This window comes from Anomaloglossus baeobatrachus, unplaced genomic scaffold (assembly GCF_048569485.1).
Source record: "Anomaloglossus baeobatrachus isolate aAnoBae1 unplaced genomic scaffold, aAnoBae1.hap1 Scaffold_475, whole genome shotgun sequence".
Taxonomy (NCBI): Eukaryota; Metazoa; Chordata; class Amphibia; order Anura; family Aromobatidae; genus Anomaloglossus; species Anomaloglossus baeobatrachus.
In genome coordinates, this window is record NW_027444094.1 from 18,951 (window position 1) to 40,368 (window position 21,418).

A 21,418-nucleotide genomic window follows, 5' to 3' on the forward strand; every position below is an offset into this window, starting at 1 on the left:
AATTAGCCGGTTTAGTATACTTAATGAAAGTACTAATTCTTTCATAGGCCGCCCATTCTTAGTATTTGACGTTCAGGTAACAACAGGTAACTTTATTTGGAGTGGAAGCAGAGAGATAACACCAGATGCCAATTGTAGATCCTCTCACACCTGTGGTCACTGCAGCATCTGACTCCACTTTGTCCAAAAGGGATCTATTCCATTCAATTACACATGATCTAGATTAGACTGACAACAAGATACTGCACGGGACATAGCAGAGTTGGTGAAGTTGAGTGGTGATGAGTTTGCTATTTGGATGAATAAAGCAAGTAAAAAGTGTGTTAGATAAAAATTCATTTCAATTCGCTAATCGGGCTAATATGAATCAGGTGAATCGAGTTCTGCTTTTGGAAACTGGGTTAAGAAGGGGTGCACCGTTCCTGGAGGTACTGCAATACCAGGTCAATGCGTGGAGTGGACAGAGCAAGCTCTTTTTCCATCTCCCTGTTCTAAAAATCCATTTAATATATGGTCCCCAGATAGGGGACGTATCAGATATTAAACTGATAAGAACAGATACTACACTTGATCTTAGCCAAAAGGCCGAGAAGCGATAACCAGAATTGGTTTGGGCCTCGAGTGGCACCCTGGCCTATGCCGGACACATCTTAGGGAGAGAGAGCGAGAGGGAGACAAACCCACGCCTACACAAGACATTTTGTCACCCAAGCCAACCCTTGAAAAGGCTGCTTTGCAGAGCAAAAACAAGAAGAATGGTGCGTTTTGCAGCCGCCGCCCACTGCAATGAATCTGAATAACTCCTCCTTTAGGGCGCAAGCAACTCCCCTCCCCCTTGCAGTCTTTCCAATTCACGATACAAAAAGACGGACAGGACAGGTTGCCTGACTTTCCGTCACTGCCACCCTTTGCCATCCTTACCCGTAGAAAGCCCTTTCATCATCCCCAAACCCTAATCTTTTCCCTTTCCTTCCCAGCCCCCAAACCCTGCCCTCTGTACCTTTCTCACCACCCGCTTCCCTTCTCCTGTCATCCCCCTACCACCCGGGAAAAAAAGAGATTGCCCCCTCCTTCCACTAGCCCACCCTCCCACCCAAAGAACAACTTCTTCTGCGCAGCTTGTTTTCTAGGCAGCAGCGCTATTGTGATGTCATCGGGGGGCATTGTGACAAGCCGCCAGTGTTCCGTCTCTTCATGTTGTGCACTGTTCAAACCGAAAATACATCAACAGGCAGGCTACAGAAAAGCTTACTAACAAAGGTTAGAGAGGGGCTTTCTCAGAGGGCTTTTTACAGTTTGTCTATTCCCAATTAGCCGGTTTAGTATACTTAATGAAAGTACTAATTCTTTCATAGGCCGCCCATTCTTAGTATTTGACGTTCAGGTAACAACAGGTAACTTTATTTGGAGTGGAAGCAGAGAGATAACACCAGATGCCAATTGTAGATCCTCTCACACCTGTGGTCACTGCAGCATCTGACTCCACTTTGTCCAAAAGGGATCTATTCCATTCAATTACACATGATCTAGATTAGACTGACAACAAGATACTGCACGGGACATAGCAGAGTTGGTGAAGTTGAGTGGTGATGAGTTTGCTATTTGGATGAATAAAGCAAGTAAAAAGTGTGTTAGATAAAAATTCATTTCAATTCGCTAATCGGGCTAATATGAATCAGGTGAATCGAGTTCTGCTTTTGGAAACTGGGTTAAGAAGGGGTGCACCGTTCCTGGAGGTACTGCAATACCAGGTCAATGCGTGGAGTGGACAGAGCAAGCTCTTTTTCCATCTCCCTGTTCTAAAAATCCATTTAATATATGGTCCCCAGATAGGGGACGTATCAGATATTAAACTGATAAGAACAGATACTACACTTGATCTTAGCCAAAAGGCCGAGAAGCGATAACCAGAATTGGTTTGGGCCTCGAGTGGCACCCTGGCCTATGCCGGACACATCTTAGGGAGAGAGAGCGAGAGGGAGACAAACCCACGCCTACACAAGACATTTTGTCACCCAAGCCAACCCTTGAAAAGGCTGCTTTGCAGAGCAAAAACAAGAAGAATGGTGCGTTTTGCAGCCGCCGCCCACTGCAATGAATCTGAATAACTCCTCCTTTAGGGCGCAAGCAACTCCCCTCCCCCTTGCAGTCTTTCCAATTCACGATACAAAAAGACGGACAGGACAGGTTGCCTGACTTTCCGTCACTGCCACCCTTTGCCATCCTTACCCGTAGAAAGCCCTTTCATCATCCCCAAACCCTAATCTTTTCCCTTTCCTTCCCAGCCCCCAAACCCTGCCCTCTGTACCTTTCTCACCACCCGCTTCCCTTCTCCTGTCATCCCCCTACCACCCGGGAAAAAAAGAGATTGCCCCCTCCTTCCACTAGCCCACCCTCCCACCCAAAGAACAACTTCTTCTGCGCAGCTTGTTTTCTAGGCAGCAGCGCTATTGTGATGTCATCGGGGGGCATTGTGACAAGCCGCCAGTGTTCCGTCTCTTCATGTTGTGCACTGTTCAAACCGAAAATACATCAACAGGCAGGCTACAGAAAAGCTTACTAACAAAGGTTAGAGAGGGGCTTTCTCAGAGGGCTTTTTACAGTTTGTCTATTCCCAATTAGCCGGTTTAGTATACTTAATGAAAGTACTAATTCTTTCATAGGCCGCCCATTCTTAGTATTTGACGTTCAGGTAACAACAGGTAACTTTATTTGGAGTGGAAGCAGAGAGATAACACCAGATGCCAATTGTAGATCCTCTCACACCTGTGGTCACTGCAGCATCTGACTCCACTTTGTCCAAAAGGGATCTATTCCATTCAATTACACATGATCTAGATTAGACTGACAACAAGATACTGCACGGGACATAGCAGAGTTGGTGAAGTTGAGTGGTGATGAGTTTGCTATTTGGATGAATAAAGCAAGTAAAAAGTGTGTTAGATAAAAATTCATTTCAATTCGCTAATCGGGCTAATATGAATCAGGTGAATCGAGTTCTGCTTTTGGAAACTGGGTTAAGAAGGGGTGCACCGTTCCTGGAGGTACTGCAATACCAGGTCAATGCGTGGAGTGGACAGAGCAAGCTCTTTTTCCATCTCCCTGTTCTAAAAATCCATTTAATATATGGTCCCCAGATAGGGGACGTATCAGATATTAAACTGATAAGAACAGATACTACACTTGATCTTAGCCAAAAGGCCGAGAAGCGATAACCAGAATTGGTTTGGGCCTCGAGTGGCACCCTGGCCTATGCCGGACACATCTTAGGGAGAGAGAGCGAGAGGGAGACAAACCCACGCCTACACAAGACATTTTGTCACCCAAGCCAACCCTTGAAAAGGCTGCTTTGCAGAGCAAAAACAAGAAGAATGGTGCGTTTTGCAGCCGCCGCCCACTGCAATGAATCTGAATAACTCCTCCTTTAGGGCGCAAGCAACTCCCCTCCCCCTTGCAGTCTTTCCAATTCACGATACAAAAAGACGGACAGGACAGGTTGCCTGACTTTCCGTCACTGCCACCCTTTGCCATCCTTACCCGTAGAAAGCCCTTTCATCATCCCCAAACCCTAATCTTTTCCCTTTCCTTCCCAGCCCCCAAACCCTGCCCTCTGTACCTTTCTCACCACCCGCTTCCCTTCTCCTGTCATCCCCCTACCACCCGGGAAAAAAAGAGATTGCCCCCTCCTTCCACTAGCCCACCCTCCCACCCAAAGAACAACTTCTTCTGCGCAGCTTGTTTTCTAGGCAGCAGCGCTATTGTGATGTCATCGGGGGGCATTGTGACAAGCCGCCAGTGTTCCGTCTCTTCATGTTGTGCACTGTTCAAACCGAAAATACATCAACAGGCAGGCTACAGAAAAGCTTACTAACAAAGGTTAGAGAGGGGCTTTCTCAGAGGGCTTTTTACAGTTTGTCTATTCCCAATTAGCCGGTTTAGTATACTTAATGAAAGTACTAATTCTTTCATAGGCCGCCCATTCTTAGTATTTGACGTTCAGGTAACAACAGGTAACTTTATTTGGAGTGGAAGCAGAGAGATAACACCAGATGCCAATTGTAGATCCTCTCACACCTGTGGTCACTGCAGCATCTGACTCCACTTTGTCCAAAAGGGATCTATTCCATTCAATTACACATGATCTAGATTAGACTGACAACAAGATACTGCACGGGACATAGCAGAGTTGGTGAAGTTGAGTGGTGATGAGTTTGCTATTTGGATGAATAAAGCAAGTAAAAAGTGTGTTAGATAAAAATTCATTTCAATTCGCTAATCGGGCTAATATGAATCAGGTGAATCGAGTTCTGCTTTTGGAAACTGGGTTAAGAAGGGGTGCACCGTTCCTGGAGGTACTGCAATACCAGGTCAATGCGTGGAGTGGACAGAGCAAGCTCTTTTTCCATCTCCCTGTTCTAAAAATCCATTTAATATATGGTCCCCAGATAGGGGACGTATCAGATATTAAACTGATAAGAACAGATACTACACTTGATCTTAGCCAAAAGGCCGAGAAGCGATAACCAGAATTGGTTTGGGCCTCGAGTGGCACCCTGGCCTATGCCGGACACATCTTAGGGAGAGAGAGCGAGAGGGAGACAAACCCACGCCTACACAAGACATTTTGTCACCCAAGCCAACCCTTGAAAAGGCTGCTTTGCAGAGCAAAAACAAGAAGAATGGTGCGTTTTGCAGCCGCCGCCCACTGCAATGAATCTGAATAACTCCTCCTTTAGGGCGCAAGCAACTCCCCTCCCCCTTGCAGTCTTTCCAATTCACGATACAAAAAGACGGACAGGACAGGTTGCCTGACTTTCCGTCACTGCCACCCTTTGCCATCCTTACCCGTAGAAAGCCCTTTCATCATCCCCAAACCCTAATCTTTTCCCTTTCCTTCCCAGCCCCCAAACCCTGCCCTCTGTACCTTTCTCACCACCCGCTTCCCTTCTCCTGTCATCCCCCTACCACCCGGGAAAAAAAGAGATTGCCCCCTCCTTCCACTAGCCCACCCTCCCACCCAAAGAACAACTTCTTCTGCGCAGCTTGTTTTCTAGGCAGCAGCGCTATTGTGATGTCATCGGGGGGCATTGTGACAAGCCGCCAGTGTTCCGTCTCTTCATGTTGTGCACTGTTCAAACCGAAAATACATCAACAGGCAGGCTACAGAAAAGCTTACTAACAAAGGTTAGAGAGGGGCTTTCTCAGAGGGCTTTTTACAGTTTGTCTATTCCCAATTAGCCGGTTTAGTATACTTAATGAAAGTACTAATTCTTTCATAGGCCGCCCATTCTTAGTATTTGACGTTCAGGTAACAACAGGTAACTTTATTTGGAGTGGAAGCAGAGAGATAACACCAGATGCCAATTGTAGATCCTCTCACACCTGTGGTCACTGCAGCATCTGACTCCACTTTGTCCAAAAGGGATCTATTCCATTCAATTACACATGATCTAGATTAGACTGACAACAAGATACTGCACGGGACATAGCAGAGTTGGTGAAGTTGAGTGGTGATGAGTTTGCTATTTGGATGAATAAAGCAAGTAAAAAGTGTGTTAGATAAAAATTCATTTCAATTCGCTAATCGGGCTAATATGAATCAGGTGAATCGAGTTCTGCTTTTGGAAACTGGGTTAAGAAGGGGTGCACCGTTCCTGGAGGTACTGCAATACCAGGTCAATGCGTGGAGTGGACAGAGCAAGCTCTTTTTCCATCTCCCTGTTCTAAAAATCCATTTAATATATGGTCCCCAGATAGGGGACGTATCAGATATTAAACTGATAAGAACAGATACTACACTTGATCTTAGCCAAAAGGCCGAGAAGCGATAACCAGAATTGGTTTGGGCCTCGAGTGGCACCCTGGCCTATGCCGGACACATCTTAGGGAGAGAGAGCGAGAGGGAGACAAACCCACGCCTACACAAGACATTTTGTCACCCAAGCCAACCCTTGAAAAGGCTGCTTTGCAGAGCAAAAACAAGAAGAATGGTGCGTTTTGCAGCCGCCGCCCACTGCAATGAATCTGAATAACTCCTCCTTTAGGGCGCAAGCAACTCCCCTCCCCCTTGCAGTCTTTCCAATTCACGATACAAAAAGACGGACAGGACAGGTTGCCTGACTTTCCGTCACTGCCACCCTTTGCCATCCTTACCCGTAGAAAGCCCTTTCATCATCCCCAAACCCTAATCTTTTCCCTTTCCTTCCCAGCCCCCAAACCCTGCCCTCTGTACCTTTCTCACCACCCGCTTCCCTTCTCCTGTCATCCCCCTACCACCCGGGAAAAAAAGAGATTGCCCCCTCCTTCCACTAGCCCACCCTCCCACCCAAAGAACAACTTCTTCTGCGCAGCTTGTTTTCTAGGCAGCAGCGCTATTGTGATGTCATCGGGGGGCATTGTGACAAGCCGCCAGTGTTCCGTCTCTTCATGTTGTGCACTGTTCAAACCGAAAATACATCAACAGGCAGGCTACAGAAAAGCTTACTAACAAAGGTTAGAGAGGGGCTTTCTCAGAGGGCTTTTTACAGTTTGTCTATTCCCAATTAGCCGGTTTAGTATACTTAATGAAAGTACTAATTCTTTCATAGGCCGCCCATTCTTAGTATTTGACGTTCAGGTAACAACAGGTAACTTTATTTGGAGTGGAAGCAGAGAGATAACACCAGATGCCAATTGTAGATCCTCTCACACCTGTGGTCACTGCAGCATCTGACTCCACTTTGTCCAAAAGGGATCTATTCCATTCAATTACACATGATCTAGATTAGACTGACAACAAGATACTGCACGGGACATAGCAGAGTTGGTGAAGTTGAGTGGTGATGAGTTTGCTATTTGGATGAATAAAGCAAGTAAAAAGTGTGTTAGATAAAAATTCATTTCAATTCGCTAATCGGGCTAATATGAATCAGGTGAATCGAGTTCTGCTTTTGGAAACTGGGTTAAGAAGGGGTGCACCGTTCCTGGAGGTACTGCAATACCAGGTCAATGCGTGGAGTGGACAGAGCAAGCTCTTTTTCCATCTCCCTGTTCTAAAAATCCATTTAATATATGGTCCCCAGATAGGGGACGTATCAGATATTAAACTGATAAGAACAGATACTACACTTGATCTTAGCCAAAAGGCCGAGAAGCGATAACCAGAATTGGTTTGGGCCTCGAGTGGCACCCTGGCCTATGCCGGACACATCTTAGGGAGAGAGAGCGAGAGGGAGACAAACCCACGCCTACACAAGACATTTTGTCACCCAAGCCAACCCTTGAAAAGGCTGCTTTGCAGAGCAAAAACAAGAAGAATGGTGCGTTTTGCAGCCGCCGCCCACTGCAATGAATCTGAATAACTCCTCCTTTAGGGCGCAAGCAACTCCCCTCCCCCTTGCAGTCTTTCCAATTCACGATACAAAAAGACGGACAGGACAGGTTGCCTGACTTTCCGTCACTGCCACCCTTTGCCATCCTTACCCGTAGAAAGCCCTTTCATCATCCCCAAACCCTAATCTTTTCCCTTTCCTTCCCAGCCCCCAAACCCTGCCCTCTGTACCTTTCTCACCACCCGCTTCCCTTCTCCTGTCATCCCCCTACCACCCGGGAAAAAAAGAGATTGCCCCCTCCTTCCACTAGCCCACCCTCCCACCCAAAGAACAACTTCTTCTGCGCAGCTTGTTTTCTAGGCAGCAGCGCTATTGTGATGTCATCGGGGGGCATTGTGACAAGCCGCCAGTGTTCCGTCTCTTCATGTTGTGCACTGTTCAAACCGAAAATACATCAACAGGCAGGCTACAGAAAAGCTTACTAACAAAGGTTAGAGAGGGGCTTTCTCAGAGGGCTTTTTACAGTTTGTCTATTCCCAATTAGCCGGTTTAGTATACTTAATGAAAGTACTAATTCTTTCATAGGCCGCCCATTCTTAGTATTTGACGTTCAGGTAACAACAGGTAACTTTATTTGGAGTGGAAGCAGAGAGATAACACCAGATGCCAATTGTAGATCCTCTCACACCTGTGGTCACTGCAGCATCTGACTCCACTTTGTCCAAAAGGGATCTATTCCATTCAATTACACATGATCTAGATTAGACTGACAACAAGATACTGCACGGGACATAGCAGAGTTGGTGAAGTTGAGTGGTGATGAGTTTGCTATTTGGATGAATAAAGCAAGTAAAAAGTGTGTTAGATAAAAATTCATTTCAATTCGCTAATCGGGCTAATATGAATCAGGTGAATCGAGTTCTGCTTTTGGAAACTGGGTTAAGAAGGGGTGCACCGTTCCTGGAGGTACTGCAATACCAGGTCAATGCGTGGAGTGGACAGAGCAAGCTCTTTTTCCATCTCCCTGTTCTAAAAATCCATTTAATATATGGTCCCCAGATAGGGGACGTATCAGATATTAAACTGATAAGAACAGATACTACACTTGATCTTAGCCAAAAGGCCGAGAAGCGATAACCAGAATTGGTTTGGGCCTCGAGTGGCACCCTGGCCTATGCCGGACACATCTTAGGGAGAGAGAGCGAGAGGGAGACAAACCCACGCCTACACAAGACATTTTGTCACCCAAGCCAACCCTTGAAAAGGCTGCTTTGCAGAGCAAAAACAAGAAGAATGGTGCGTTTTGCAGCCGCCGCCCACTGCAATGAATCTGAATAACTCCTCCTTTAGGGCGCAAGCAACTCCCCTCCCCCTTGCAGTCTTTCCAATTCACGATACAAAAAGACGGACAGGACAGGTTGCCTGACTTTCCGTCACTGCCACCCTTTGCCATCCTTACCCGTAGAAAGCCCTTTCATCATCCCCAAACCCTAATCTTTTCCCTTTCCTTCCCAGCCCCCAAACCCTGCCCTCTGTACCTTTCTCACCACCCGCTTCCCTTCTCCTGTCATCCCCCTACCACCCGGGAAAAAAAGAGATTGCCCCCTCCTTCCACTAGCCCACCCTCCCACCCAAAGAACAACTTCTTCTGCGCAGCTTGTTTTCTAGGCAGCAGCGCTATTGTGATGTCATCGGGGGGCATTGTGACAAGCCGCCAGTGTTCCGTCTCTTCATGTTGTGCACTGTTCAAACCGAAAATACATCAACAGGCAGGCTACAGAAAAGCTTACTAACAAAGGTTAGAGAGGGGCTTTCTCAGAGGGCTTTTTACAGTTTGTCTATTCCCAATTAGCCGGTTTAGTATACTTAATGAAAGTACTAATTCTTTCATAGGCCGCCCATTCTTAGTATTTGACGTTCAGGTAACAACAGGTAACTTTATTTGGAGTGGAAGCAGAGAGATAACACCAGATGCCAATTGTAGATCCTCTCACACCTGTGGTCACTGCAGCATCTGACTCCACTTTGTCCAAAAGGGATCTATTCCATTCAATTACACATGATCTAGATTAGACTGACAACAAGATACTGCACGGGACATAGCAGAGTTGGTGAAGTTGAGTGGTGATGAGTTTGCTATTTGGATGAATAAAGCAAGTAAAAAGTGTGTTAGATAAAAATTCATTTCAATTCGCTAATCGGGCTAATATGAATCAGGTGAATCGAGTTCTGCTTTTGGAAACTGGGTTAAGAAGGGGTGCACCGTTCCTGGAGGTACTGCAATACCAGGTCAATGCGTGGAGTGGACAGAGCAAGCTCTTTTTCCATCTCCCTGTTCTAAAAATCCATTTAATATATGGTCCCCAGATAGGGGACGTATCAGATATTAAACTGATAAGAACAGATACTACACTTGATCTTAGCCAAAAGGCCGAGAAGCGATAACCAGAATTGGTTTGGGCCTCGAGTGGCACCCTGGCCTATGCCGGACACATCTTAGGGAGAGAGAGCGAGAGGGAGACAAACCCACGCCTACACAAGACATTTTGTCACCCAAGCCAACCCTTGAAAAGGCTGCTTTGCAGAGCAAAAACAAGAAGAATGGTGCGTTTTGCAGCCGCCGCCCACTGCAATGAATCTGAATAACTCCTCCTTTAGGGCGCAAGCAACTCCCCTCCCCCTTGCAGTCTTTCCAATTCACGATACAAAAAGACGGACAGGACAGGTTGCCTGACTTTCCGTCACTGCCACCCTTTGCCATCCTTACCCGTAGAAAGCCCTTTCATCATCCCCAAACCCTAATCTTTTCCCTTTCCTTCCCAGCCCCCAAACCCTGCCCTCTGTACCTTTCTCACCACCCGCTTCCCTTCTCCTGTCATCCCCCTACCACCCGGGAAAAAAAGAGATTGCCCCCTCCTTCCACTAGCCCACCCTCCCACCCAAAGAACAACTTCTTCTGCGCAGCTTGTTTTCTAGGCAGCAGCGCTATTGTGATGTCATCGGGGGGCATTGTGACAAGCCGCCAGTGTTCCGTCTCTTCATGTTGTGCACTGTTCAAACCGAAAATACATCAACAGGCAGGCTACAGAAAAGCTTACTAACAAAGGTTAGAGAGGGGCTTTCTCAGAGGGCTTTTTACAGTTTGTCTATTCCCAATTAGCCGGTTTAGTATACTTAATGAAAGTACTAATTCTTTCATAGGCCGCCCATTCTTAGTATTTGACGTTCAGGTAACAACAGGTAACTTTATTTGGAGTGGAAGCAGAGAGATAACACCAGATGCCAATTGTAGATCCTCTCACACCTGTGGTCACTGCAGCATCTGACTCCACTTTGTCCAAAAGGGATCTATTCCATTCAATTACACATGATCTAGATTAGACTGACAACAAGATACTGCACGGGACATAGCAGAGTTGGTGAAGTTGAGTGGTGATGAGTTTGCTATTTGGATGAATAAAGCAAGTAAAAAGTGTGTTAGATAAAAATTCATTTCAATTCGCTAATCGGGCTAATATGAATCAGGTGAATCGAGTTCTGCTTTTGGAAACTGGGTTAAGAAGGGGTGCACCGTTCCTGGAGGTACTGCAATACCAGGTCAATGCGTGGAGTGGACAGAGCAAGCTCTTTTTCCATCTCCCTGTTCTAAAAATCCATTTAATATATGGTCCCCAGATAGGGGACGTATCAGATATTAAACTGATAAGAACAGATACTACACTTGATCTTAGCCAAAAGGCCGAGAAGCGATAACCAGAATTGGTTTGGGCCTCGAGTGGCACCCTGGCCTATGCCGGACACATCTTAGGGAGAGAGAGCGAGAGGGAGACAAACCCACGCCTACACAAGACATTTTGTCACCCAAGCCAACCCTTGAAAAGGCTGCTTTGCAGAGCAAAAACAAGAAGAATGGTGCGTTTTGCAGCCGCCGCCCACTGCAATGAATCTGAATAACTCCTCCTTTAGGGCGCAAGCAACTCCCCTCCCCCTTGCAGTCTTTCCAATTCACGATACAAAAAGACGGACAGGACAGGTTGCCTGACTTTCCGTCACTGCCACCCTTTGCCATCCTTACCCGTAGAAAGCCCTTTCATCATCCCCAAACCCTAATCTTTTCCCTTTCCTTCCCAGCCCCCAAACCCTGCCCTCTGTACCTTTCTCACCACCCGCTTCCCTTCTCCTGTCATCCCCCTACCACCCGGGAAAAAAAGAGATTGCCCCCTCCTTCCACTAGCCCACCCTCCCACCCAAAGAACAACTTCTTCTGCGCAGCTTGTTTTCTAGGCAGCAGCGCTATTGTGATGTCATCGGGGGGCATTGTGACAAGCCGCCAGTGTTCCGTCTCTTCATGTTGTGCACTGTTCAAACCGAAAATACATCAACAGGCAGGCTACAGAAAAGCTTACTAACAAAGGTTAGAGAGGGGCTTTCTCAGAGGGCTTTTTACAGTTTGTCTATTCCCAATTAGCCGGTTTAGTATACTTAATGAAAGTACTAATTCTTTCATAGGCCGCCCATTCTTAGTATTTGACGTTCAGGTAACAACAGGTAACTTTATTTGGAGTGGAAGCAGAGAGATAACACCAGATGCCAATTGTAGATCCTCTCACACCTGTGGTCACTGCAGCATCTGACTCCACTTTGTCCAAAAGGGATCTATTCCATTCAATTACACATGATCTAGATTAGACTGACAACAAGATACTGCACGGGACATAGCAGAGTTGGTGAAGTTGAGTGGTGATGAGTTTGCTATTTGGATGAATAAAGCAAGTAAAAAGTGTGTTAGATAAAAATTCATTTCAATTCGCTAATCGGGCTAATATGAATCAGGTGAATCGAGTTCTGCTTTTGGAAACTGGGTTAAGAAGGGGTGCACCGTTCCTGGAGGTACTGCAATACCAGGTCAATGCGTGGAGTGGACAGAGCAAGCTCTTTTTCCATCTCCCTGTTCTAAAAATCCATTTAATATATGGTCCCCAGATAGGGGACGTATCAGATATTAAACTGATAAGAACAGATACTACACTTGATCTTAGCCAAAAGGCCGAGAAGCGATAACCAGAATTGGTTTGGGCCTCGAGTGGCACCCTGGCCTATGCCGGACACATCTTAGGGAGAGAGAGCGAGAGGGAGACAAACCCACGCCTACACAAGACATTTTGTCACCCAAGCCAACCCTTGAAAAGGCTGCTTTGCAGAGCAAAAACAAGAAGAATGGTGCGTTTTGCAGCCGCCGCCCACTGCAATGAATCTGAATAACTCCTCCTTTAGGGCGCAAGCAACTCCCCTCCCCCTTGCAGTCTTTCCAATTCACGATACAAAAAGACGGACAGGACAGGTTGCCTGACTTTCCGTCACTGCCACCCTTTGCCATCCTTACCCGTAGAAAGCCCTTTCATCATCCCCAAACCCTAATCTTTTCCCTTTCCTTCCCAGCCCCCAAACCCTGCCCTCTGTACCTTTCTCACCACCCGCTTCCCTTCTCCTGTCATCCCCCTACCACCCGGGAAAAAAAGAGATTGCACCCTCCTTCCACTAGCCCACCCTCCCACCCAAAGAACAACTTCTTCTGCGCAGCTTGTTTTCTAGGCAGCAGCGCTATTGTGATGTCATCGGGGGGCATTGTGACAAGCCGCCAGTGTTCCGTCTCTTCATGTTGTGCACTGTTCAAACCGAAAATACATCAACAGGCAGGCTACAGAAAAGCTTACTAACAAAGGTTAGAGAGGGGCTTTCTCAGAGGGCTTTTTACAGTTTGTCTATTCCCAATTAGCCGGTTTAGTATACTTAATGAAAGTACTAATTCTTTCATAGGCCGCCCATTCTTAGTATTTGACGTTCAGGTAACAACAGGTAACTTTATTTGGAGTGGAAGCAGAGAGATAACACCAGATGCCAATTGTAGATCCTCTCACACCTGTGGTCACTGCAGCATCTGACTCCACTTTGTCCAAAAGGGATCTATTCCATTCAATTACACATGATCTAGATTAGACTGACAACAAGATACTGCACGGGACATAGCAGAGTTGGTGAAGTTGAGTGGTGATGAGTTTGCTATTTGGATGAATAAAGCAAGTAAAAAGTGTGTTAGATAAAAATTCATTTCAATTCGCTAATCGGGCTAATATGAATCAGGTGAATCGAGTTCTGCTTTTGGAAACTGGGTTAAGAAGGGGTGCACCGTTCCTGGAGGTACTGCAATACCAGGTCAATGCGTGGAGTGGACAGAGCAAGCTCTTTTTCCATCTCCCTGTTCTAAAAATCCATTTAATATATGGTCCCCAGATAGGGGACGTATCAGATATTAAACTGATAAGAACAGATACTACACTTGATCTTAGCCAAAAGGCCGAGAAGCGATAACCAGAATTGGTTTGGGCCTCGAGTGGCACCCTGGCCTATGCCGGACACATCTTAGGGAGAGAGAGCGAGAGGGAGACAAACCCACGCCTACACAAGACATTTTGTCACCCAAGCCAACCCTTGAAAAGGCTGCTTTGCAGAGCAAAAACAAGAAGAATGGTGCGTTTTGCAGCCGCCGCCCACTGCAATGAATCTGAATAACTCCTCCTTTAGGGCGCAAGCAACTCCCCTCCCCCTTGCAGTCTTTCCAATTCACGATACAAAAAGACGGACAGGACAGGTTGCCTGACTTTCCGTCACTGCCACCCTTTGCCATCCTTACCCGTAGAAAGCCCTTTCATCATCCCCAAACCCTAATCTTTTCCCTTTCCTTCCCAGCCCCCAAACCCTGCCCTCTGTACCTTTCTCACCACCCGCTTCCCTTCTCCTGTCATCCCCCTACCACCCGGGAAAAAAAGAGATTGCCCCCTCCTTCCACTAGCCCACCCTCCCACCCAAAGAACAACTTCTTCTGCGCAGCTTGTTTTCTAGGCAGCAGCGCTATTGTGATGTCATCGGGGGGCATTGTGACAAGCCGCCAGTGTTCCGTCTCTTCATGTTGTGCACTGTTCAAACCGAAAATACATCAACAGGCAGGCTACAGAAAAGCTTACTAACAAAGGTTAGAGAGGGGCTTTCTCAGAGGGCTTTTTACAGTTTGTCTATTCCCAATTAGCCGGTTTAGTATACTTAATGAAAGTACTAATTCTTTCATAGGCCGCCCATTCTTAGTATTTGACGTTCAGGTAACAACAGGTAACTTTATTTGGAGTGGAAGCAGAGAGATAACACCAGATGCCAATTGTAGATCCTCTCACACCTGTGGTCACTGCAGCATCTGACTCCACTTTGTCCAAAAGGGATCTATTCCATTCAATTACACATGATCTAGATTAGACTGACAACAAGATACTGCACGGGACATAGCAGAGTTGGTGAAGTTGAGTGGTGATGAGTTTGCTATTTGGATGAATAAAGCAAGTAAAAAGTGTGTTAGATAAAAATTCATTTCAATTCGCTAATCGGGCTAATATGAATCAGGTGAATCGAGTTCTGCTTTTGGAAACTGGGTTAAGAAGGGGTGCACCGTTCCTGGAGGTACTGCAATACCAGGTCAATGCGTGGAGTGGACAGAGCAAGCTCTTTTTCCATCTCCCTGTTCTAAAAATCCATTTAATATATGGTCCCCAGATAGGGGACGTATCAGATATTAAACTGATAAGAACAGATACTACACTTGATCTTAGCCAAAAGGCCGAGAAGCGATAACCAGAATTGGTTTGGGCCTCGAGTGGCACCCTGGCCTATGCCGGACACATCTTAGGGAGAGAGAGCGAGAGGGAGACAAACCCACGCCTACACAAGACATTTTGTCACCCAAGCCAACCCTTGAAAAGGCTGCTTTGCAGAGCAAAAACAAGAAGAATGGTGCGTTTTGCAGCCGCCGCCCACTGCAATGAATCTGAATAACTCCTCCTTTAGGGCGCAAGCAACTCCCCTCCCCCTTGCAGTCTTTCCAATTCACGATACAAAAAGACGGACAGGACAGGTTGCCTGACTTTCCGTCACTGCCACCCTTTGCCATCCTTACCCGTAGAAAGCCCTTTCATCATCCCCAAACCCTAATCTTTTCCCTTTCCTTCCCAGCCCCCAAACCCTGCCCTCTGTACCTTTCTCACCACCCGCTTCCCTTCTCCTGTCATCCCCCTACCACCCGGGAAAAAAAGAGATTGCCCCCTCCTTCCACTAGCCCACCCTCCCACCCAAAGAACAACTTCTTCTGCGCAGCTTGTTTTCTAGGCAGCAGCGCTATTGTGATGTCATCGGGGGGCATTGTGACAAGCCGCCAGTGTTCCGTCTCTTCATGTTGTGCACTGTTCAAACCGAAAATACATCAACAGGCAGGCTACAGAAAAGCTTACTAACAAAGGTTAGAGAGGGGCTTTCTCAGAGGGCTTTTTACAGTTTGTCTATTCCCAATTAGCCGGTTTAGTATACTTAATGAAAGTACTAATTCTTTCATAGGCCGCCCATTCTTAGTATTTGACGTTCAGGTAACAACAGGTAACTTTATTTGGAGTGGAAGCAGAGAGATAACACCAGATGCCAATTGTAGATCCTCTCACACCTGTGGTCACTGCAGCATCTGACTCCACTTTGTCCAAAAGGGATCTATTCCATTCAATTACACATGATCTAGATTAGACTGACAACAAGATACTGCACGGGACATAGCAGAGTTGGTGAAGTTGAGTGGTGATGAGTTTGCTATTTGGATGAATAAAGCAAGTAAAAAGTGTGTTAGATAAAAATTCATTTCAATTCGCTAATCGGGCTAATATGAATCAGGTGAATCGAGTTCTGCTTTTGGAAACTGGGTTAAGAAGGGGTGCACCGTTCCTGGAGGTACTGCAATACCAGGTCAATGCGTGGAGTGGACAGAGCAAGCTCTTTTTCCATCTCCCTGTTCTAAAAATCCATTTAATATATGGTCCCCAGATAGGGGACGTATCAGATATTAAACTGATAAGAACAGATACTACACTTGATCTTAGCCAAAAGGCCGAGAAGCGATAACCAGAATTGCTTTGGGCCTCGAGTGGCACCCTGGCCTATGCCGGACACATCTTAGGGAGAGAGAGCGAGAGGGAGACAAACCCACGCCTACACAAGACATTTTGTCACCCAAGCCAACCCTTGAAAAGGCTGCTTTGCAGAGCAAAAACAAGAAGAATGGTGCGTTTTGCAGCCGCCGCCCACTGCAATGAATCTGAATAACTCCTCCTTTAGGGCGCAAGCAACTCCCCTCCCCCTTGCAGTCTTTCCAATTCACGATACAAAAAGACGGACAGGACAGGTTGCCTGACTTTCCGTCACTGCCACCCTTTGCCATCCTTACCCGTAGAAAGCCCTTTCATCATCCCCAAACCCTAATCTTTTCCCTTTCCTTCCCAGCCCCCAAACCCTGCCCTCTGTACCTTTCTCACCACCCGCTTCCCTTCTCCTGTCATCCCCCTACCACCCGGGAAAAAAAGAGATTGCCCCCTCCTTCCACTAGCCCACCCTCCCACCCAAAGAACAACTTCTTCTGCGCAGCTTGTTTTCTAGGCAGCAGCGCTATTGTGATGTCATCGGGGGGCATTGTGACAAGCCGCCAGTGTTCCGTCTCTTCATGTTGTGCACTGTTCAAACCGAAAATACATCAACAGGCAGGCTACAGAAAAGCTTACTAACAAAGGTTAGAGAGGGGCTTTCTCAGAGGGCTTTTTACAGTTTGTCTATTCCCAATTAGCCGGTTTAGTATACTTAATGAAAGTACTAATTCTTTCATAGGCCGCCCATTCTTAGTATTTGACGTTCAGGTAACAACAGGTAACTTTATTTGGAGTGGAAGCAGAGAGATAACACCAGATGCCAATTGTAGATCCTCTCACACCTGTGGTCACTGCAGCATCTGACTCCACTTTGTCCAAAAGGGATCTATTCCATTCAATTACACATGATCTAGATTAGACTGACAACAAGATACTGCACGGGACATAGCAGAGTTGGTGAAGTTGAGTGGTGATGAGTTTGCTATTTGGATGAATAAAGCAAGTAAAAAGTGTGTTAGATAAAAATTCATTTCAATTCGCTAATCGGGCTAATATGAATCAGGTGAATCGAGTTCTGCTTTTGGAAACTGGGTTAAGAAGGGGTGCACCGTTCCTGGAGGTACTGCAATACCAGGTCAATGCGTGGAGTGGACAGAGCAAGCTCTTTTTCCATCTCCCTGTTCTAAAAATCCATTTAATATATGGTCCCCAGATAGGGGACGTATCAGATATTAAACTGATAAGAACAGATACTACACTTGATCTTAGCCAAAAGGCCGAGAAGCGATAACCAGAATTGGTTTGGGCCTCGAGTGGCACCCTGGCCTATGCCGGACACATCTTAGGGAGAGAGAGCGAGAGGGAGACAAACCCACGCCTACACAAGACATTTTGTCACCCAAGCCAACCCTTGAAAAGGCTGCTTTGCAGAGCAAAAACAAGAAGAATGGTGCGTTTTGCAGCCGCCGCCCACTGCAATGAATCTGAATAACTCCTCCTTTAGGGCGCAAGCAACTCCCCTCCCCCTTGCAGTCTTTCCAATTCACGATACAAAAAGACGGACAGGACAGGTTGCCTGACTTTCCGTCACTGCCACCCTTTGCCATCCTTACCCGTAGAAAGCCCTTTCATCATCCCCAAACCCTAATCTTTTCCCTTTCCTTCCCAGCCCCCAAACCCTGCCCTCTGTACCTTTCTCACCACCCGCTTCCCTTCTCCTGTCATCCCCCTACCACCCGGGAAAAAAAGAGATTGCCCCCTCCTTCCACTAGCCCACCCTCCCACCCAAAGAACAACTTCTTCTGCGCAGCTTGTTTTCTAGGCAGCAGCGCTATTGTGATGTCATCGGGGGGCATTGTGACAAGCCGCCAGTGTTCCGTCTCTTCATGTTGTGCACTGTTCAAACCGAAAATACATCAACAGGCAGGCTACAGAAAAGCTTACTAACAAAGGTTAGAGAGGGGCTTTCTCAGAGGGCTTTTTACAGTTTGTCTATTCCCAATTAGCCGGTTTAGTATACTTAATGAAAGTACTAATTCTTTCATAGGCCGCCCATTCTTAGTATTTGACGTTCAGGTAACAACAGGTAACTTTATTTGGAGTGGAAGCAGAGAGATAACACCAGATGCCAATTGTAGATCCTCTCACACCTGTGGTCACTGCAGCATCTGACTCCACTTTGTCCAAAAGGGATCTATTCTATTCAATTACACATGATCTAGATTAGACTGACAACAAGATACTGCACGGGACATAGCAGAGTTGGTGAAGTTGAGTGGTGATGAGTTTGCTATTTGGATGAATAAAGCAAGTAAAAAGTGTGTTAGATAAAAATTCATTTCAATTCGCTAATCGGGCTAATATGAATCAGGTGAATCGAGTTCTGCTTTTGGAAACTGGGTTAAGAAGGGGTGCACCGTTCCTGGAGGTACTGCAATACCAGGTCAATGCGTGGAGTGGACAGAGCAAGCTCTTTTTCCATCTCCCTGTTCTAAAAATCCATTTAATATATGGTCCCCAGATAGGGGACGTATCAGATATTAAACTGATAAGAACAGATACTACACTTGATCTTAGCCAAAAGGCCGAGAAGCGATAACCAGAATTGGTTTGGGCCTCGAGTGGCACCCTGGCCTATGCCGGACACATCTTAGGGAGAGAGAGCGAGAGGGAGACAAACCCACGCCTACACAAGACATTTTGTCACCCAAGCCAACCCTTGAAAAGGCTGCTTTGCAGAGCAAAAACAAGAAGAATGGTGCGTTTTGCAGCCGCCGCCCACTGCAATGAATCTGAATAACTCCTCCTTTAGGGCGCAAGCAACTCCCCTCCCCCTTGCAGTCTTTCCAATTCCCGATACAAAAAGACGGACAGGACAGGTTGCCTGACTTTCCGTCACTGCCACCCTTTGCCATCCTTACCCGTAGAAAGCCCTTTCATCATCCCCAAACCCTAATCTTTTCCCTTTCCTTCCCAGCCCCCAAACCCTGCCCTCTGTACCTTTCTCACCACCCGCTTCCCTTCTCCTGTCATCCCCCTACCACCCGGGAAAAAAAGAGATTGCCCCCTCCTTCCACTAGCCCACCCTCCCACCCAAAGAACAACTTCTTCTGCGCAGCTTGTTTTCTAGGCAGCAGCGCTATTGTGATGTCATCGGGGGGCATTGTGACAAGCCGCCAGTGTTCCGTCTCTTCATGTTGTGCACTGTTCAAACCGAAAATACATCAACAGGCAGGCTACAGAAAAGCTTACTAACAAAGGTTAGAGAGGGGCTTTCTCAGAGGGCTTTTTACAGTTTGTCTATTCCCAATTAGCCGGTTTAGTATACTTAATGAAAGTACTAATTCTTTCATAGGCCGCCCATTCTTAGTATTTGACGTTCAGGTAACAACAGGTAACTTTATTTGGAGTGGAAGCAGAGAGATAACACCAGATGCCAATTGTAGATCCTCTCACACCTGTGGTCACTGCAGCATCTGACTCCACTTTGTCCAAAAGGGATCTATTCCATTCAATTACACATGATCTAGATTAGACTGACAACAAGATACTGCACGGGACATAGCAGAGTTGGTGAAGTTGAGTGGTGATGAGTTTGCTATTTGGATGAATAAAGCAAGTAAAAAGTGTGTTAGATAAAAATTCATTTCAATTCGCTAATCGGGCTAATATGAATCAGGTGAATCGAGTTCTGCTTTTGGAAACTGGGTTAAGAAGGGGTGCACCGTTCCTGGAGGTACTGCAATACCAGGTCAATGCGTGGAGTGGACAGAGCAAGCTCTTTTTCCATCTCCCTGTTCTAAAAATCCATTTAATATATGGTCCCCAGATAGGGGACGTATCAGATATTAAACTGATAAGAACAGATTTTTGATTTAATGAAGCTTTCCAAAGCACCACAAAAAATGCATGACCGAAGTCACACCAAAAACAGTGCAAAGGCTAGGATTCGTGTGGACCCCACCGTGAGGAGAGGGTCCCCAAAAATCAACCCCGTCCCTCCGAGCCAGAAGGCCACAGCAAGGGTCAGGGATCTTCGGTGCTCCCCCAAGCCGAAGCCTGGTTGAGCCTTGTCGTTGCTCCCAGCGTCCACCCAGGCATCTTACCCAAGTGGAGTAGAGAGCTACTAGTTGTTGGTTTCGCAGCCGAAACTGCCCGGACCGTCAACCGGTGTTGGTTTCTCAGCCCAAGGCTAACCGGACCTCCAACCGGGTGTTGGTTTCTCAGCCGAAGCTGACCCAGACCTCCAACCGGGTGTTGGTTTCTCAGCCGAAGCTGACCCAGACCTCCAACCGGGTGTTAGTTTCTCAGCCCAAAGCTGACCAGACCTCCGACCGGGATTATAAAAATTTCCCTTCCTAGCCAGAAGGCCGGGATAGGGTAATATGCTCAAAAAGTATGAAAAGGCAAGGTACGGTGTGCTACAGAGCCCAAGGCTTGCCGGGGTCCCAAGCCAGCAAGCTCAGACTCACTCCAGGGTCGTCAGTCCTGGGGCACGTTGTACCATAGCCCCCCACCCTTACTCAGTCTAATAGCCTCGATCCTGGTAGGGCCATGTTTTCCTCTAGATGAATATACTATCCACCCAGAGTACTAGCAAGCGCAACCTTCCAGTGTGCATTGTATCATTGTACTAAGGTGGCCTGGAGCTTAAACCACCTCTTCGAACAACACTACACTTGATCTTAGCCAAAAGGCCGAGAAGCGATAACCAGAATTGGTTTGGGCCTCGAGTGGCACCCTGGCCTATGCCGGACACATCTTAGGGAGAGAGAGCGAGAGGGAGACAAACCCACGCCTACACAAGACATTTTGTCACCCAAGCCAACCCTTGAAAAGGCTGCTTTGCAGAGCAAAAACAAGAAGAATGGTGCGTTTTGCAGCCGCCGCCCACTGCAATGAATCTGAATAACTCCTCCTTTAGGGCGCAAGCAACTCCCCTCCCCCTTGCAGTCTTTCCAATTCACGATACAAAAAGACGGACAGGACAGGTTGCCTGACTTTCCGTCACTGCCACCCTTTGCCATCCTTACCCGTAGAAAGCCCTTTCATCATCCCCAAACCCTAATCTTTTCCCTTTCCTTCCCAGCCCCCAAACCCTGCCCT

The 21,418-nt window shown here is 46.9% G+C and overlaps 16 non-coding genes across 16 annotated transcripts; all 16 read right to left on the bottom strand.

Moving 5' to 3' along the window:
* Positions 1-406: 406 nt before the first annotated feature.
* Positions 407-597, bottom strand: LOC142281505 (U2 spliceosomal RNA). Its single transcript, XR_012743590.1, has one exon. It is a non-coding gene; the product is annotated as a U2 spliceosomal RNA (small nuclear RNA).
* A 1,117-nt stretch (positions 598-1,714) lies between these two features.
* On the bottom strand, positions 1,715-1,905 carry LOC142281518 (U2 spliceosomal RNA). The gene has a single exon (XR_012743602.1). It is a non-coding gene; the product is annotated as a U2 spliceosomal RNA (small nuclear RNA).
* A 1,117-nt stretch (positions 1,906-3,022) lies between these two features.
* LOC142281531 (U2 spliceosomal RNA) lies at positions 3,023-3,213 on the bottom strand. Its single transcript, XR_012743610.1, has one exon. It is a non-coding gene; the product is annotated as a U2 spliceosomal RNA (small nuclear RNA).
* A 1,117-nt stretch (positions 3,214-4,330) lies between these two features.
* LOC142281538 (U2 spliceosomal RNA) lies at positions 4,331-4,521 on the bottom strand. Its single transcript, XR_012743611.1, has one exon. It is a non-coding gene; the product is annotated as a U2 spliceosomal RNA (small nuclear RNA).
* Positions 4,522-5,638: 1,117 nt separating this feature from the next.
* LOC142281539 (U2 spliceosomal RNA) lies at positions 5,639-5,829 on the bottom strand. Its single transcript, XR_012743612.1, has one exon. It is a non-coding gene; the product is annotated as a U2 spliceosomal RNA (small nuclear RNA).
* Positions 5,830-6,946: 1,117 nt separating this feature from the next.
* LOC142281540 (U2 spliceosomal RNA) lies at positions 6,947-7,137 on the bottom strand. Its single transcript, XR_012743613.1, has one exon. It is a non-coding gene; the product is annotated as a U2 spliceosomal RNA (small nuclear RNA).
* Positions 7,138-8,254: 1,117 nt separating this feature from the next.
* LOC142281541 (U2 spliceosomal RNA) lies at positions 8,255-8,445 on the bottom strand. Its single transcript, XR_012743614.1, has one exon. It is a non-coding gene; the product is annotated as a U2 spliceosomal RNA (small nuclear RNA).
* Positions 8,446-9,562: 1,117 nt separating this feature from the next.
* LOC142281542 (U2 spliceosomal RNA) lies at positions 9,563-9,753 on the bottom strand. Its single transcript, XR_012743615.1, has one exon. It is a non-coding gene; the product is annotated as a U2 spliceosomal RNA (small nuclear RNA).
* A 1,117-nt stretch (positions 9,754-10,870) lies between these two features.
* Positions 10,871-11,061, bottom strand: LOC142281543 (U2 spliceosomal RNA). The gene has a single exon (XR_012743616.1). It is a non-coding gene; the product is annotated as a U2 spliceosomal RNA (small nuclear RNA).
* A 1,117-nt stretch (positions 11,062-12,178) lies between these two features.
* LOC142281544 (U2 spliceosomal RNA) lies at positions 12,179-12,369 on the bottom strand. Its single transcript, XR_012743617.1, has one exon. It is a non-coding gene; the product is annotated as a U2 spliceosomal RNA (small nuclear RNA).
* Positions 12,370-13,486: 1,117 nt separating this feature from the next.
* LOC142281545 (U2 spliceosomal RNA) lies at positions 13,487-13,677 on the bottom strand. The gene has a single exon (XR_012743618.1). It is a non-coding gene; the product is annotated as a U2 spliceosomal RNA (small nuclear RNA).
* A 1,117-nt stretch (positions 13,678-14,794) lies between these two features.
* LOC142281547 (U2 spliceosomal RNA) lies at positions 14,795-14,985 on the bottom strand. The gene has a single exon (XR_012743620.1). It is a non-coding gene; the product is annotated as a U2 spliceosomal RNA (small nuclear RNA).
* Positions 14,986-16,102: 1,117 nt separating this feature from the next.
* Positions 16,103-16,293, bottom strand: LOC142281548 (U2 spliceosomal RNA). Its single transcript, XR_012743621.1, has one exon. It is a non-coding gene; the product is annotated as a U2 spliceosomal RNA (small nuclear RNA).
* Positions 16,294-17,410: 1,117 nt separating this feature from the next.
* LOC142281549 (U2 spliceosomal RNA) lies at positions 17,411-17,601 on the bottom strand. Its single transcript, XR_012743622.1, has one exon. It is a non-coding gene; the product is annotated as a U2 spliceosomal RNA (small nuclear RNA).
* Positions 17,602-18,718: 1,117 nt separating this feature from the next.
* Positions 18,719-18,909, bottom strand: LOC142281550 (U2 spliceosomal RNA). The gene has a single exon (XR_012743623.1). It is a non-coding gene; the product is annotated as a U2 spliceosomal RNA (small nuclear RNA).
* A 1,117-nt stretch (positions 18,910-20,026) lies between these two features.
* Positions 20,027-20,219, bottom strand: LOC142281520 (U2 spliceosomal RNA). Its single transcript, XR_012743603.1, has one exon. It is a non-coding gene; the product is annotated as a U2 spliceosomal RNA (small nuclear RNA).
* Positions 20,220-21,418: the final 1,199 nt, after the last annotated feature.